Below are 14289 nucleotides of genomic sequence, written 5' to 3'. Positions count from 1 at the left end.
GAAAACTGTTAACCCCTTAGCTTACAATGTCGTGTGAGAAACGTAGCGTGCCGACCTAGCTAAACATCACATAGACGTATCAGAGACGTGTTGCGTTTACCGCGCCGAACAAGCGCATGTCGTGTGAGAGACGTCGTCGGTCAGCCGCGCCAAATGTAAACAGAACATCTGTGACACGTTGCGGAGCTGATCGAGTACACGCGGCATACACGAGGTGTTCTTCGCCGCATTCAGACCTGCCGACATTACAAAAATAAAACTTCCTGGTAGATTAAAACTGTGTGCCCGACCGAGACTCGAACTCGGGACCTTTGCCTTTCGCGGGCAAGTGCTCTACCAACTGAGCTACCGAGGCACGACTCACGCCCGGTACTCACAGCTTTACTTCTACCAGTATCTCGTCTCCTACCTTCCAAACTTTACAGAAGCTCTCCTGCGAACCTTGCAGAACTAGCACTCCTGAAAGAAAGGATACTGCGGAGACATGGCTTAGACATGAGTCGTGCTTCGGTAGCTCAGTTGGTAGAGCACTTGCCCGCGAAAGGCAAAGGTCCCGAATTCGAGTCTCGGTCGGGCACACAGTTTTAATCTGCCAGGAAGTTTCATATCAGCGCACACTCCGCTGCAGAGTGAAAATCTCATTCTGGAAACATCCCCCAGGCTGTGGCTAAGCCGTGTCTCCGCTATATCCTTTCCTTCAGGAGTGGAAAACACTCTTGCTACACGGTACAACATGAAAATTAATAAGTCAAAAACAAAAATCTTAGTTGCAAGCAAACAAAATAATCAAGCAATTACGAATATAAGGCTGAATGGAGAGAAGCTGAAAGAAATACAAGACTTTGTCTACTTGGGAAGCAGAATAACATCAGATGGTCGTAGTAGGAAAGATGTAATAAGTAGAATAAATCAGGCAAAGATTGCATTCTATAAAAGGAAAGGACTCCTCACATCAAATATGATAAGTCTGTCGTTAAGGAAGCGGTTAATAAAGACCTTTGTTGGGAGTGTGCTTCTCTACGGCAGCGAAACCTGGACACTTGGAGAGGACGAAAGAAGAAGGATTGAAGGATTCGAAATGTGGTGTCTGCGAAGGATGTTAAAAATTCCATGGACGGCCAGGATGACAAATGAAGAAGTCCTGCAGAGAGCGAAGGAAGTTCCAGTTCTTTGGAAGACGGTCAAGAAGAGGAGAGATATACGGATGGGACACATTCTGAGACATGAAAGTCTTCTCCACACTATAACGGAAGGCCTTGTGGAGGGCAAAAGGGCAAGAGGCAGACCTAGAAGAAAGTACATAAGCCAGATAATGCAGGACCTAGGACGCGGAAGTTTCACGGAATTGAAGAGGCTGGCCGACAATCGCACTGAATGGAGAGCTGCTGCAAATCAATCTTAGGATTGGCAACTTAAGAAGAAGTTCTGCAAGGTTCGCAGGAGAGCTTCTGTAAAGTTTGGAAGGTAGGAGACGAGATACTGGCAGAAGTAAAGCTGTGAGTACCGGGCGTGAGTCGTGCTTCGGTAGCTCAGTTGGTAGAGCACTTGCCCGCGAAAGGCAAAGGTCCCGAGTTCGAGTCTCGGTCGGGCACACAGTTTTAATCTGCCAGGAAGTTTCATATCAGCGCACACTCCGCTGCAGAGTGAAAATCTCATTCTGGAAACATCCCCCAGGCTGTGGCTAAGCCATGTCTCCGATATATCCTTTCTTTCAGGAGTGCTAGTTCTGCACGGTTCGCAGGAGAGCTTCTGTAAAGTTTGGAAGGTAGGAGACGAGATACTGGCAGAAGTAAAGCTGTGAGTACCGGGCGTGAGTCGTGCTTCGGTAGCTCAGTTGGTAGAGCACTTGCCCGCGAAAGGCAAAGGTCCCGAATTCGAGTCTCGGTCGGGCACACAGTTTTAATCTGCCAGGAAGTTTCATATCAGCGCACACTCCGCTGCAGAGTGAAAATCTCATTCTGATTACAAAAATACTTTCACAATGTTTCCGACGTGTAGCGAACGTGTTCACGAGGAAAGGGAGATTTCTGCATCTAGCGAATAACAGTTTAGCCAACAACTCAGATAAGCTGTACAAACTGCCAGTCATAGATACGTTCAATCGAAAATTTAAGGAAGTGTACACAAAGCAAGAGAATATTGCCACTGATGAATCATTAATGAAATTTAAGGGGTGCTTATCCTACAAACAAATCAAAAAGAGCGAGGTTTGGTATTAAAATGTATAAATTGTGTTAGTAAAGTTCAGGATACTGCTATGATTTTAAGATACTCACGGGTAGTAACAAACGTGAGGCTAGTAGTAATGCCTCTGAAAGTGTAGTTCTAGAACTATCACAGTCGATATTACACAGAGGGCATATAATATATTTAGATAACTGGTTTTATTCACCGAAACTTTTCAAAACTCTCCTTACCAATAAAACTAATGTGATTGGAACAGTGCGCTCAAACAGAAAAAATATGCCCACAGACTTCCTGAAGGCAAAATTAAAGAAGGGAGAATATACAGAAAGGAGTTGTAATGGAATGCTGGCACTAAAATGGAAAGATAAACTAGACGTTCACAAGCTTTCCACAAAACATCAACAGCAGAAATGATTGCCACAGTCACACCTCTCCGCAATGCGTCTTGGAAACCAAAATGTGTCGTCGAATACAATAGAGGCATGATTGGAGTTAATCGCCAAGATCAGATTCTCGCATGCTTCCCTGTGATGAGAAAATGTGTGAAAGAATAGCGCAAGATTTTCTTTTACCTATTTAATGTTGCTTTATTTAACACGTACATTTTGTATTACAAAATACATTGCGGCAAACGACAGAGCTACGCAGAATACAGGATTCACATTGCAAAATCATTGTTGAAAACTACACCTTTACCGGAATATAATCGGAAGGGACGATTAGCACCTGGCGATATACCACAAAGACTGCACGCGCAACATGGGCACATTTTCCCAAATATATTGATCCAACACCATCAAAAGTAAATCCTGCCAGAGTTTGTGTAGCGTGCAGAAAGCATAAACGATACAGCAAAACAACGTGGGAATGCAAAAAGTGCAGGGTTGCATTACATGTGCCAGATTGTTTTGAACGATATCATGCAATCGATGACTATTAAATTCGTGTACATGTCACTGTGAAGACGTTGCGTTTCAAAATGTGTTTGCTAACGTACTAACGTTTTGAACAAAATATTATACAGTCTTAGGCCATTGTATTGTTGTGAATATTATTATTAAGATGTATTTCATTAATGTATGTTTGGTTATAAAGGGAAAGAAAACGTTTGTGAATATATCGTAGCGTTTGAGACAATGAATGTTTCGTTTCCAATGGGCAGCTAATCGTCATTATTTATGATACCTGTAGAAATGCCACGTTACTGGTACCTCACACACGTACTTACAAATCCCGAGGACGTCTGCACGACTTCGGACGCCACCAGGCGTAATGCACCGCAGCCTTTAGCATGTGTAAGCGCCGGGAATCGTAAGGCGCATCCGTACCTTGCAGTCACTTACGGCTCACGCTAACCGAACTTAAATCCTAAGGCAAAGGGTTAATCCACGTCGTTGTTTCTGAATCACGCTAAACGTAGTTTCCAAACAGATACTGAAACAGCTGTACAATCAAATTTGCAACATTAAAGTAAATTTCAAACTTAAATTACCAACAAAGATTTACACTCTCATCGGTAACGTAATGTAGAATCGGGAGCATCGGTTCTCAATAGTAAAAACACGCACTCTTGATATTTGTGGATTACAGTGCCATCTACCACGAATGGAAAACAAGTGGTTTGAGTAAACCGTACGTATTAATGACGTAGAATCCAAATTTGCAAAAAAATGGGGGCTTCCCATTTGAAAATACGAAACTAACGCCACCCACGCAGGAGGCGGGCAGTTGTAAGACAAACAGATGTCCTCTTTACTACTATTAACATTTCACCTGGAACATTTTTTTCATACGACGCGGCGATTCGAGATGTTTAGTTGAATTATCTCAAGTTAAAGCGGACACCGTGTACACTGATGCCCGTTGTAAATCAAAGGTTTCCCTTTTTGTGGTCTCTGTGAACTACACCTCTACAACGCTTATTGCTAGTCAGAGATCAAGTGCAGTACTGGACGGTCCTGGGAGAAAGTCGCGCACCATAGCCGCCTGTTAATGGACTCGTGTGTGGACAGCGTCCTTAGAGCAGGAAGTGACCTTTCCCATTAGAACGTCGCTGGCAGCGACGGACAGGTTGGTGAATCCTACTTCTGGAACACCCTGTTCCGACGTCCATTACCTGAAGTGCCTTAGGCTCCGTGGACATTTCACTCCGTACAAGTGTCACAGATTCGGCCAGTCGCCGACTCTCGTAGGTTAACCCGTCGCCTCGAAACCCGGACAGAACAGAAATGAAAAAGGTGCGCGTTTAGACTTTAGTTTCGCGAATTCTTGTCGTTTTCACTGGCGCGTACTTGGCCAATGCTGCCCTGTCATTCCAGTCTCAAGTCTGTGTTACGTCCCGTGACAATGAATAGGACAACGACACATTTTTCAACTACTGTTCGTGTAGCCTATTTAATATATGACAGCGATCTTGCCTTATTGCCAGGATAAAGTAAGATGGGCAGCACTCCAGAAGGTATGTTTATGGTATGACGTATATCGACTTAAAGCCAAACTACGACCGATAGTATCCGATATCGTTGGCTACACAATTTCCTGTGCGTGGCTCCACTTTCTTAAATGGCTCTCCCTCTACCTCAACAGTGTAGTTAACGAGTTCAAATGTATTTGCTTGCGCATATTTGCACGTTTTTAGTGTACGGTCGTTTTTCTACCCTGTGTCATTGCACGCAGTAGAAATGGGTCCCTCATTGTTACAGTTATTTCAGAAACTATTATCCGCACATAAAAACCCCAAGAGGGTTGGTTCAAATCAAATGGCTCTGAGCACTATGGGACTCAACTGCTGTGGTCATAAGTCCCCTAGAATTTAGAACTACTTAAACCTAACTAACCTAAGGACATCACACACATCCATGCCCGAGGCAGGATTCGAACCTGCGACCGTTGCGGTCGTGCGGTTCCAGACTGTAGCGCCTTTAACCGCTCGGCCACTCCGGCCGGCAAGAGAGTTGGTTCGAATGGCTCTAAGCACTATGGGACTTAACATCTGAGGTCATCAGTCACCTAGACTTAGAACTTCGTAAACCTAAGGACATCACACACATCCAGGCCCGAGGCAGGATTCGAACCTGCGACCGTAGCAGGTAGCAGCAGCGCGATGTGTGGTGTGGCTCTGGGCAGGAGGAATGATCGGCCCGAACTTTTTTGAAAATGATGAGGCAGTTGCAGTCACTGTGAACGGCGACCATTACCGAAACATGCTTTCTGATTGGTTTTTCCCTCTTATTGACGAAAACGGCGATTTTTGGTTTCAACGAGATGGTGCAACATGTCACACATTCCATGAAACGATTGCTCTGCTGAGTGAGAAGTTTCTTCAAAAAATTATCTCTGTGCATGACAACCAGGAACGGCCTGCCAGATCATGCAGTCTTACGCTTTGTGACTCTTTCTGAGCGTATTTGTGAAATCAAAGGTGGATGTGAATAAACCACAAACAACACACCAATTGAAGGATGAAATTAAAAGGGTTATTAACTGAATCCCACCATATGTTCGTGAACGCGTCGTCGAGAACTTCAATGAACGCATTGCTCGTTACCGCGCAGGCCTGAGGGTATAATTTTTCATAGGTAGGCGAGAGACGTTACTTAATGTGTTTATAAAAACAATTAAATTTTCAATAAATTTTTTATGTTGTATAACCCTTTAATATTCGTCCCTACTTCGCGGACACCCTCTATTTGATCCTACACGTATACTATTGGGATATTAACTTTCAAATTGTGCGCTCAATTTCACGCAGTTCACGGAAATTACGCCAGATGTCGTTGCGAGTTCATCGCTTCCGTTGTCAGTCCGCCATTTCAGTTTGCCGTGATGGCGGACAAAGGACGGTTGACCGTCGCACGAAAGACGAAGTTTGAGTTACTGTTCGCGGCGACGAACAGCGTTACATTGTCACAGAGAAAGTTTCGTGCTCTTTTCGGCACACGGTGTGCTCCCAGCCCACAGAAAATACGCAGATTTCATCAAAAATTTGAAGGTACTGGATCTGTTTTGGGAGTGTCAACAGCCACGTTCATGTACCGTATGTTCGCCGCTAAACATTGAAGCAGTTCGAGTGACTTTGACTCGTAGTCAGAGTAAATCAACAAGAAGAGTCAGTGTCGAATTGGGAATTTCACGCCAATTATTCAATCCGACCTTCGCTTGTATCCATACAAGATGACTGTGGCGCTTAAGCTTACTGCGAGAGATAAGGAGCACAGACTGCAGTTTGCAAAGTGGGCAAACGAGCAAGACCGAGAGACAGCGCTACACAACACATGGTTTTCTGACGAAGCTTATTTTTACGTGAACGGTGTTTTGAACAAACAGAACATTCGATTCTGGGCACGTGAACCTCTGCGAATAATCCACATGAAAGACACACACAGGGTGCGTGTGGGTCACGATGTCAAGCCATGGAGTCATCGGTCCATTCTTCTACGGTGCTACAGTAACCGGTGAACGCTATTTACACATGCTGCGTAACCAGTTCTTTGCCATGTGCGGTAGCCGTGCGGTCTGAGGCGCCTTGCCAAGGTTCGCTCGGATTCCCCTGTTGGAGGTTCAAGTCCTCCCTCAGGCATGGCTGTGTGTGTTGTCCTAAGCATAAGTTAGTTTAATTAGATTAAGTAGTGTGTAAGCCTAGAGACCGATCACCTCAGCAGTTTGGTCCCATAGGAACTTACCACAAAGTTCCAAAATTTCCAGACCAGTTCTTTCCTCAACTCATGGCCCCATGTCTTTAAATGCAGACACAATGGTTCATGCAGGATGGAGCACGCCCCCATACTGCCAACGTTGTGCTCGATTTCCTACACGAAAGACTTGGCCTTATTGTCCAACAGATTTCGAGAATGTTACGCTGGAGGAGGGATGTCGCTGCCCCACAGCATGGACCTTAACACATGTGACTTCTTCCTTTGGGGTTTCTTAAAGAGAAGGTGTACCACACAAAACCGGAAAATTCAGTGCAACTTAGGGCCATCATTGTGGAGTTATACCGCGCTATTCCCCAATATTGGTGCCGGAGAGTCGTCACAAATGCACGTGTGCAACTTGAAGAAGTTGTAAACCAAAACGGCAGTCATATTGAACATGTGATTCATTAGGTTGTATTTCCAAGATGTATTCTTTACTTCTACATCATTAAATTACAAATCTTGTCAACAACAAATGTGTTATTTATGAAACAAATCAGGTGACTTATCATGCGCCACCCTGTAGATAATAATTTCGTGTGGCTCATTGGTCTGGTCCAAGTCTTTCTATTGGACGCCACTTCGGCGAATTGCGTCTCCCTCACCTCCCCTACTTATCCAATCGGGGAAAAGGGGTCTACAGTTTAACGTTGAATCCGAACCATATGTTGTTTCTGGTGGCTGGTCACATTGTTGAGAGGTGGAGGCCAGGTTAAAACGCAGACATTTGAGTTTCCAGCCACAGGCTTTGTTGTTAGACCACCATGCATGACATGAATATAGGTAGTTCGTACTGTAGTTTACGATGGAGCAGTTTGCGAGTATCAAAATATGTGATACATATGGCTGTACCTTCCGACTGCATTCATTTAGAATTTTAAATTATTTACAAAGTCAAGGGACCATAGAGGTTAGTAATTGGCATAAATTTCAAATTTTTACCTCTACTCGTTCTTGAGAAAAAGGGGCAATCTTTTGACTGCATTGACTTAGAAGCCTAGATTTTTTTATACCGCCAATGGACCGTAGACTTAAATATTTGACATAAATGTCGATTTGATATCTCTGTACTCTTGAGGAAAAGTGGTCTTAACAGACAGACAACAAATAACAAGAAGTATTTTTTTATGCGATATAATTTCAAATTAACCATTTTCGGATTTTTCAATTTACTTGTACTGTGGAACCTTGTTTCTTCCAAATTTCCTGATTCTGGGTCAACGAGAAGTACCCTAAAGTTTTAATGAGTGAGATTGGAAGTATCAAAATCTGTACATAATGTGAAGGACAATCAAACAATTTAAAATGAAATAATCCATATTAAACTGAGTGACCGTGCAAATCCGCAACAGCTGTTTATTGTATTTTCACTGTATGACGACAGGTTTCATACCTTGGAGGTATATCTTCAGGTCATATAATACTAATACTTCACGTGCCACGACTTCCAAGGTGCAAGTAGGCATAAAAGCATGTCAGTCCTCGGTGAAACCTTGGATGAAGCGGCAGATGTGCATCCGATCCGAACTGTGCATGGTCAGAAAAACCTAATTCTGGAAACAACATTCAACTTTCGACTCAATCCTAACGATTTCCAGCAGCATAACGAACAGAATGATCAGGAGCCACCGCTCCCTCGCGCTTATAATCTTGTTTCTCCCACCAAAATCCATAGCGTACTTCTACCCAAAATTACGGAAAATGGACCACCATTTGGAAAACAACCAGATAACAAATTTCACATATGGCTGAAATAAAAGCTTCTTGTATATCACGTCCATTAAGACCGAACACATTTTTCTGTATATGATAGTTTAAGCATAATTAATGGTTCAAATGGTTCTGAGCACTATGGGACTTAACATCTGAGGTCATCAGTATCCTAGAACTTAGAACTACTTAAATCTAACTAACCTAAGGTCATCACACACATCAATGCCCGAGGCAGGATTCGAACCTGTGACCGTAGCAGTCGCACGGTTCCGTACTGAAGCGCCAAGAACCGTTCGGGTACCGCGGCCGGCAGAGTAATTAATGAAAACACGAATTTTGCGCTTGCGTGCTTACAGCAAATAACAAAGAAATTCGAGTAGTTGTTAAAGATACAAAAAAAAAACCTTCTCCTGCTCAATAGAGCCACCCTTTTATGCTCTGCCTATTGGTAGTATCAAATATTACAAACCATTTATCACTTTTAATTTGCGAATGTTTTTAAAACTGAATTAATTTTTAATCAAATAAATTAGAAATCAAATAGTAACCAAGATACGCGTCACCTGGTTAAGTAGGAAGAGGTGCAGGAAATGCCATACTGCATTTCCTGTGTAAATGTGGAGAATACAATGCTATGACACACTTGTATAATTAAAAAGATATACCATCGTAATCAAGAAATAAAATACGTATAAATGTGTGACTTTCAGGGATGGTAGCTGAAGTCCTAAGCCATCACCCAATACCTTGTTTGTTAAGATTTCATGAATCGGTTAGAACTGCAACATTATAAGAAAGGCGACGAAGATCAACCGAAATAAGACAAGAGAAGAAGGCAAGGCAGAGAAGCTTCCGCTAGTCCACTTACCACATACGAAGAGCGTCAGAGCACAGCCAGGCAATGTCCTCCACCGACGATGTTTTCAACCGATTTTCCGCCGCAGACACGGGATCCACAACGTGATACAGGGTGTTTCAAAAATGACCGGTATATTTGAAACGGCAATAAAAACTAAACGAGCAGCGATAGAAATACACCGTTTGTTGCAATATGCTTGGGACAACAGTACATTTTCAGGCAGACAAACTTTCGAAATTACAGTAGTTACAATTTTCAACAACAGATGGCGCTGCGGTCTGGGAAACTCTATAGTACGATATTTTCCACATATCCACCATGCGTAGCAATAATATGGCGTAGTCTCTGAATGAAATTACGCGAAACCTTTGACAACGTGTCTGGCGGAATGGCTTCACATGCAGATGAGATGTACTGCTTCAGCTGTTCAATTGTTTCTGGATTCTGGCGGTACACCTGGTCTTTCACGTGTCCCCACAGAAAGAAGTCACAGGGGTTCATGTCTGGCGAATAGGGAGGCCAATCCACGCCGCCTCCTGTATGTTTCGGATAGCCCAAAGCAATCACACGATCATCGAAATATTCATTCAGGAAATTAAAGACGTCGGCCGTGCGATGTGGCCGGGCACCATCTTGCATAAACCACGAGGTGTTCGCAGTCTCGTCTAAGGCAGTTTGTACCGCCACAAATTCACGAAGAATGTCCAGATAGCGTGATGCAGTAATCGTTTCGGATCTGAAAAAGGGGCCAATGATTCCTTTGGAAGAAGTGGCGTCCCAGACCAGTACTTTTTGAGGATGCAGGGACGATGGGACTGCAACATGGGGCTTTTCGGTTCCCCATATGCGCCAGTTCTGTTTATTGACGAAGCCGTCCAGGTAAAAATAAGCTTCGTCAGTAAACCAAATGCTGCCCACATGCATATCGCCGTCATCAATCCTGTGCACTATATCGTTAGCGAATGTCTCTCGTGCAGCAATGGTAGCGGCGCTGAGGGGTTGCCGCGTTTGAATTTTGTATGGATAGAGGTGTAAACTCTGGCGCATGAGACGATACGTGGACGTTGGCGTCATTTGGACCGCAGCTGCAACATGGCGAACGGAAACCCGAGGCCGCTGTTGGATCACCTGCTGCACTAGCTGCGTGTTGCCCTCTGTGGTTGCCGTATGCGGTCGCCCTACCTTTCCAGCACGTTCATCCGTCACGTTCCCAGTCCGTTGAAATTTTTCAAACAAATCGTTTATTGTATCGCTTTTCGGTCCTTTGGTTACATTAAACCTCCGTTGAAAACTTCGTCTTGTTGCAACAACACTGTGTTCTAGGCGGTGGAATTCCAACACCAGAAAAATCCTCTGTTCTAAGGAATAAACCATGTTGTCTACAGCACACTTGCACGTTGTGAACAGCACACGCTTACAGCAGAAAGACGACGTACAGAATGGCGCACCCACAGATTGCGTTGTCTTCTATATCTTTCACATCACTTGCAGCGCCATCTGTTGTTGAAAATTGTAACTACTGTAATTTCGAAAGTTTGTCCGCCTGAAAATGTACTGTTGTCCCAAGCATATTGCAACAAACGGTGTATTTCTATCGCTGCTCGTTTAGTTTTTATTGCCGTTTCAAATATACCGGTCATTTTTGAAACACCCTGTAGGTTCCACCAAGGAGGCAGTCAACAAACGAAAACACTGCAGGAGTGTATAAACTACGTTGTGAATGCGAAGCTGCCTACACAGGGGAGGGGGGCGGGGGGGCGCAGTAGTAGCAGAATACAAACGCTATGTGCGATTACCATAGCATAATAAATCGGCGAGAGCGGAAAACCAATGCGACTGTGGACAGCTTATCTTGTTCCAGGAAGAACCAGTCGTCCACGTGCCACCGTAAAATTTGAGAGACGACTGAAATTATTAAAGCGGCCTGACAACATCAATAGAGAGAACGGCTACATACTTCCAGGCGTCCTCTTTGCCACCTATCCAAGTCCGACGGAGCGCTAGCGTTCGCGTGGCGGAAGCCTCTCCGAGCAAGGACGCAACAGTCTAAACAAACAGCTATAGAGGGACTGTCAGTGCATTTCCGCCCCACACCAGGAAACAAACGTGCCCGCCAAAGGCCAAGCGCTGATTTGCAGACTGTCACCAATCAATGACGAGCCGAAAAGACCATCAATAGCTTCTTTCCTAACCTCTCCCGTCCCTCATAACTGGCCTATTACGAGGGTCACTCCAAAAGAAATGCACACTATTTTTTAAAAAAATCCATCTTTTATTCTACATGTTTGAAAGTATAACAGTGTGCACATACATTCTTTAGGAACAATATTTTCATTTCTCCACATAATTTCCATCCCTCTCAACTGCCTTACGCCATCTTCGAACCAGCGCCTGTATACCCGCACGGTAAAATCCTGGACCAACCTGTTGGAGCCATTGTTTGGCAAAGTGCACAAGGGAGCCATCATCTTCAAACCTTGTTCCACGAAGAGAGTCTTTCAGTTTCCCAAATCACATGGACTGTAAGGCGGGTGTTCCATTGTTGTCTATCCGAGTTTTGTGATCGCTTCCATTGTTTCCTGACTGACATGTGGCCGTGCATTGTCGTGCAACAGCAAAACATCCTGCTTTTGCCGATGTGGTCGAACACGACTCAGTCGAGCTTGAGGTTTCTTCAGTGTCGTCACATATGCATCAGAATTTATGGTGGTTCCACTTGGCATGACGTCCACAAGCAAGAGTCCTTCGGAATCGAAAAACACCGTAGCCATAACTTTTCCAGCAGAAGGTGTGGTTTTGAATTTTTTTTCTTGGGTGAATTTGCATGATGCCACTCCATTGATTGCCTCTTCATCTCTGGTGAAAAATGTGGAGCAATGTTTCATCACCTGTCATTAACTCTTCCAAGAAATTCATCTCCACCATTCTCGTACTGTTCCAAAAGTTCGCTGAATACCGTTTTTCTTGTTTCTTTGTGAGCCACTGCCAACATCCTGGGTACCTACCTGGCACAAACCTTTTTTAACGCCAACACTTTCAGTATTCTGCAAACATTTCCTTCCCCTATCCCAACGTAGCGTGACAATTCGTTCACTGTGATGCGTCTGTCAGTAGTCACCAATTCGTTAACTCTCTACACATTCTAGAATGAAATTTTCACTCTACAGCGGAGTGTGCGCTGATATGAAACTTCCTGGCAGATTAAAACTGTGTGCCGGACCGAGACTCAAACTCGGGACCTTTGCCTTTCGCGGTCCGGCACACAGTTTTAATCTGCCAGGAAGTTTCATATCAGCGCACACTCCGCTGTAGAGTGAAAATTTCATTCTAGAAACATGCCCCAGGCTGTGGCTAAGCCATGTCTCCGCAATATCCTTTCTTTCAGGAGTGCTAGTTCTGCATGTTTCGCAGTTCTGTAAAGTTTGGAAGGTAGGAGACGAGGTACTGGCGGAATTAAAGCTGTGAGGACGGGGCGTCAGTCGTGTCCGCGAAAGGCAAAGGTCCCGAGTTCGAATCTCGGTCCGGCACACAGTTTTAGTCTGGCAGGAAGTTTCTCTACACATTGTCTGGAGTGTGTGCAGTACGAGGCCTGCCGCTGCGAGGACAGTCCTCAATATTGCCGTGCCCGCTTTCATCACGTAACCTGCTTGCCCACCGAGTAACTTGCTGTTGGACGACAATGCACGGCCACAAGTCAGTCAAAAAACCATGGAAGCGATCACAAAAGTCGGATGGACAACACTGAAACACCTGCCTTACAGTCCTGACCTGGCTCCATGTGACTATCATCTCTTTTCGAAACTGAAAGACTCTCTTCACGGAACAAGGTTTGAAGATGATGACTCCCTTGTGCACGCTGCCAAACAGTGGCTCCAACAGATTGGTCCAGAATTTTACCGTGCGGATATACAGGCGCTGGTTCCAAGATGGCGTAAGGCAGTTGAGAGGGATGGAAATTACGTGGAGAAATGAAAATATTGTTCCTGAAGGATGTATCTACACACTGTAAAACTTTCAAACATGTAGAATAAAAGATGGATTAAAAAAAATAGTGTGACCCTCGTAGCAAGCAGACCGCTACTGCTCTTACTACCCAACTCAGACTATCGCAGATGTTTCTTTCCCTTGGCCATTGCTTTATTCCCTCTGCCCTACAAGCCGCTACATGTTGTTCAGCTGACGACTCAATCAACTGCAGATGAGTCCGTATTAATGGTTAATCACAACCGGACATACGCAAAATATCGCAGTACCCACATTCTGCGAACACCTCACTTAGTGAACTCTTAGGCAGAGACGGCAGTAGACCTGTTCTGTTGGCCATCATGCCGGTGTGGTCACCAAAAACCACCAAAACCAGTCTCACCTTGCGTAAGGTCGTCGGAATATGGTTTATAATTATGGTATTTTACACAGTGACGCGGTACAACACCTAGAAGAATTTTAATTATCAGGATAATGGTCGTAGAAGCCGACGTAGACGTACCGCACGAAGCGCTCAGCCTTTATTAATTTTTAAAGGTAAAATGGAAAGGCCGTGTCACTAGGGCCTCCCGTCGGGTAGACCGTTCGCCTGGTGCAAGTCTTTCGGGTTGACGCCACTTCGGCGACTTGCGTGTCGATGGGGGTGAAATTATGTTGATAAGGTAAACACAACACCCAGTCCCTGAGCGGAGAAAATGTCCGACCCAGCCGGAAATCGAACCCGGGCCCTTAAGTACGACATTCCGTCGAGCTGACCACTCAGCTACGAGGGGCGGACATTTTTAAAGGTTATTTTGTAAGAAGCAATGGTGGAAATAAAGGAAGGGCTCAGGAGTGGAATTAAAATTCAAG

General features: G+C 44.6%; 1 non-coding gene across 1 annotated transcript; it reads right to left on the bottom strand.

Moving 5' to 3' along the window:
- Nucleotides 1-280: 280 nt before the first annotated feature.
- On the bottom strand, nucleotides 281-355 carry Trnas-cga (transfer RNA serine (anticodon CGA)). Its single transcript has one exon. It is a non-coding gene; the product is annotated as a tRNA-Ser (tRNA).
- Nucleotides 356-14289: the final 13934 nt, after the last annotated feature.

The sequence above is a fragment of the Schistocerca serialis genome, chromosome 10, assembly GCF_023864345.2.
Source record: "Schistocerca serialis cubense isolate TAMUIC-IGC-003099 chromosome 10, iqSchSeri2.2, whole genome shotgun sequence".
In the NCBI taxonomy this organism is placed as follows: Eukaryota; Metazoa; Arthropoda; class Insecta; order Orthoptera; family Acrididae; genus Schistocerca; species Schistocerca serialis.
This window is presented reverse-complemented; position numbering and strand designations above follow the sequence as displayed.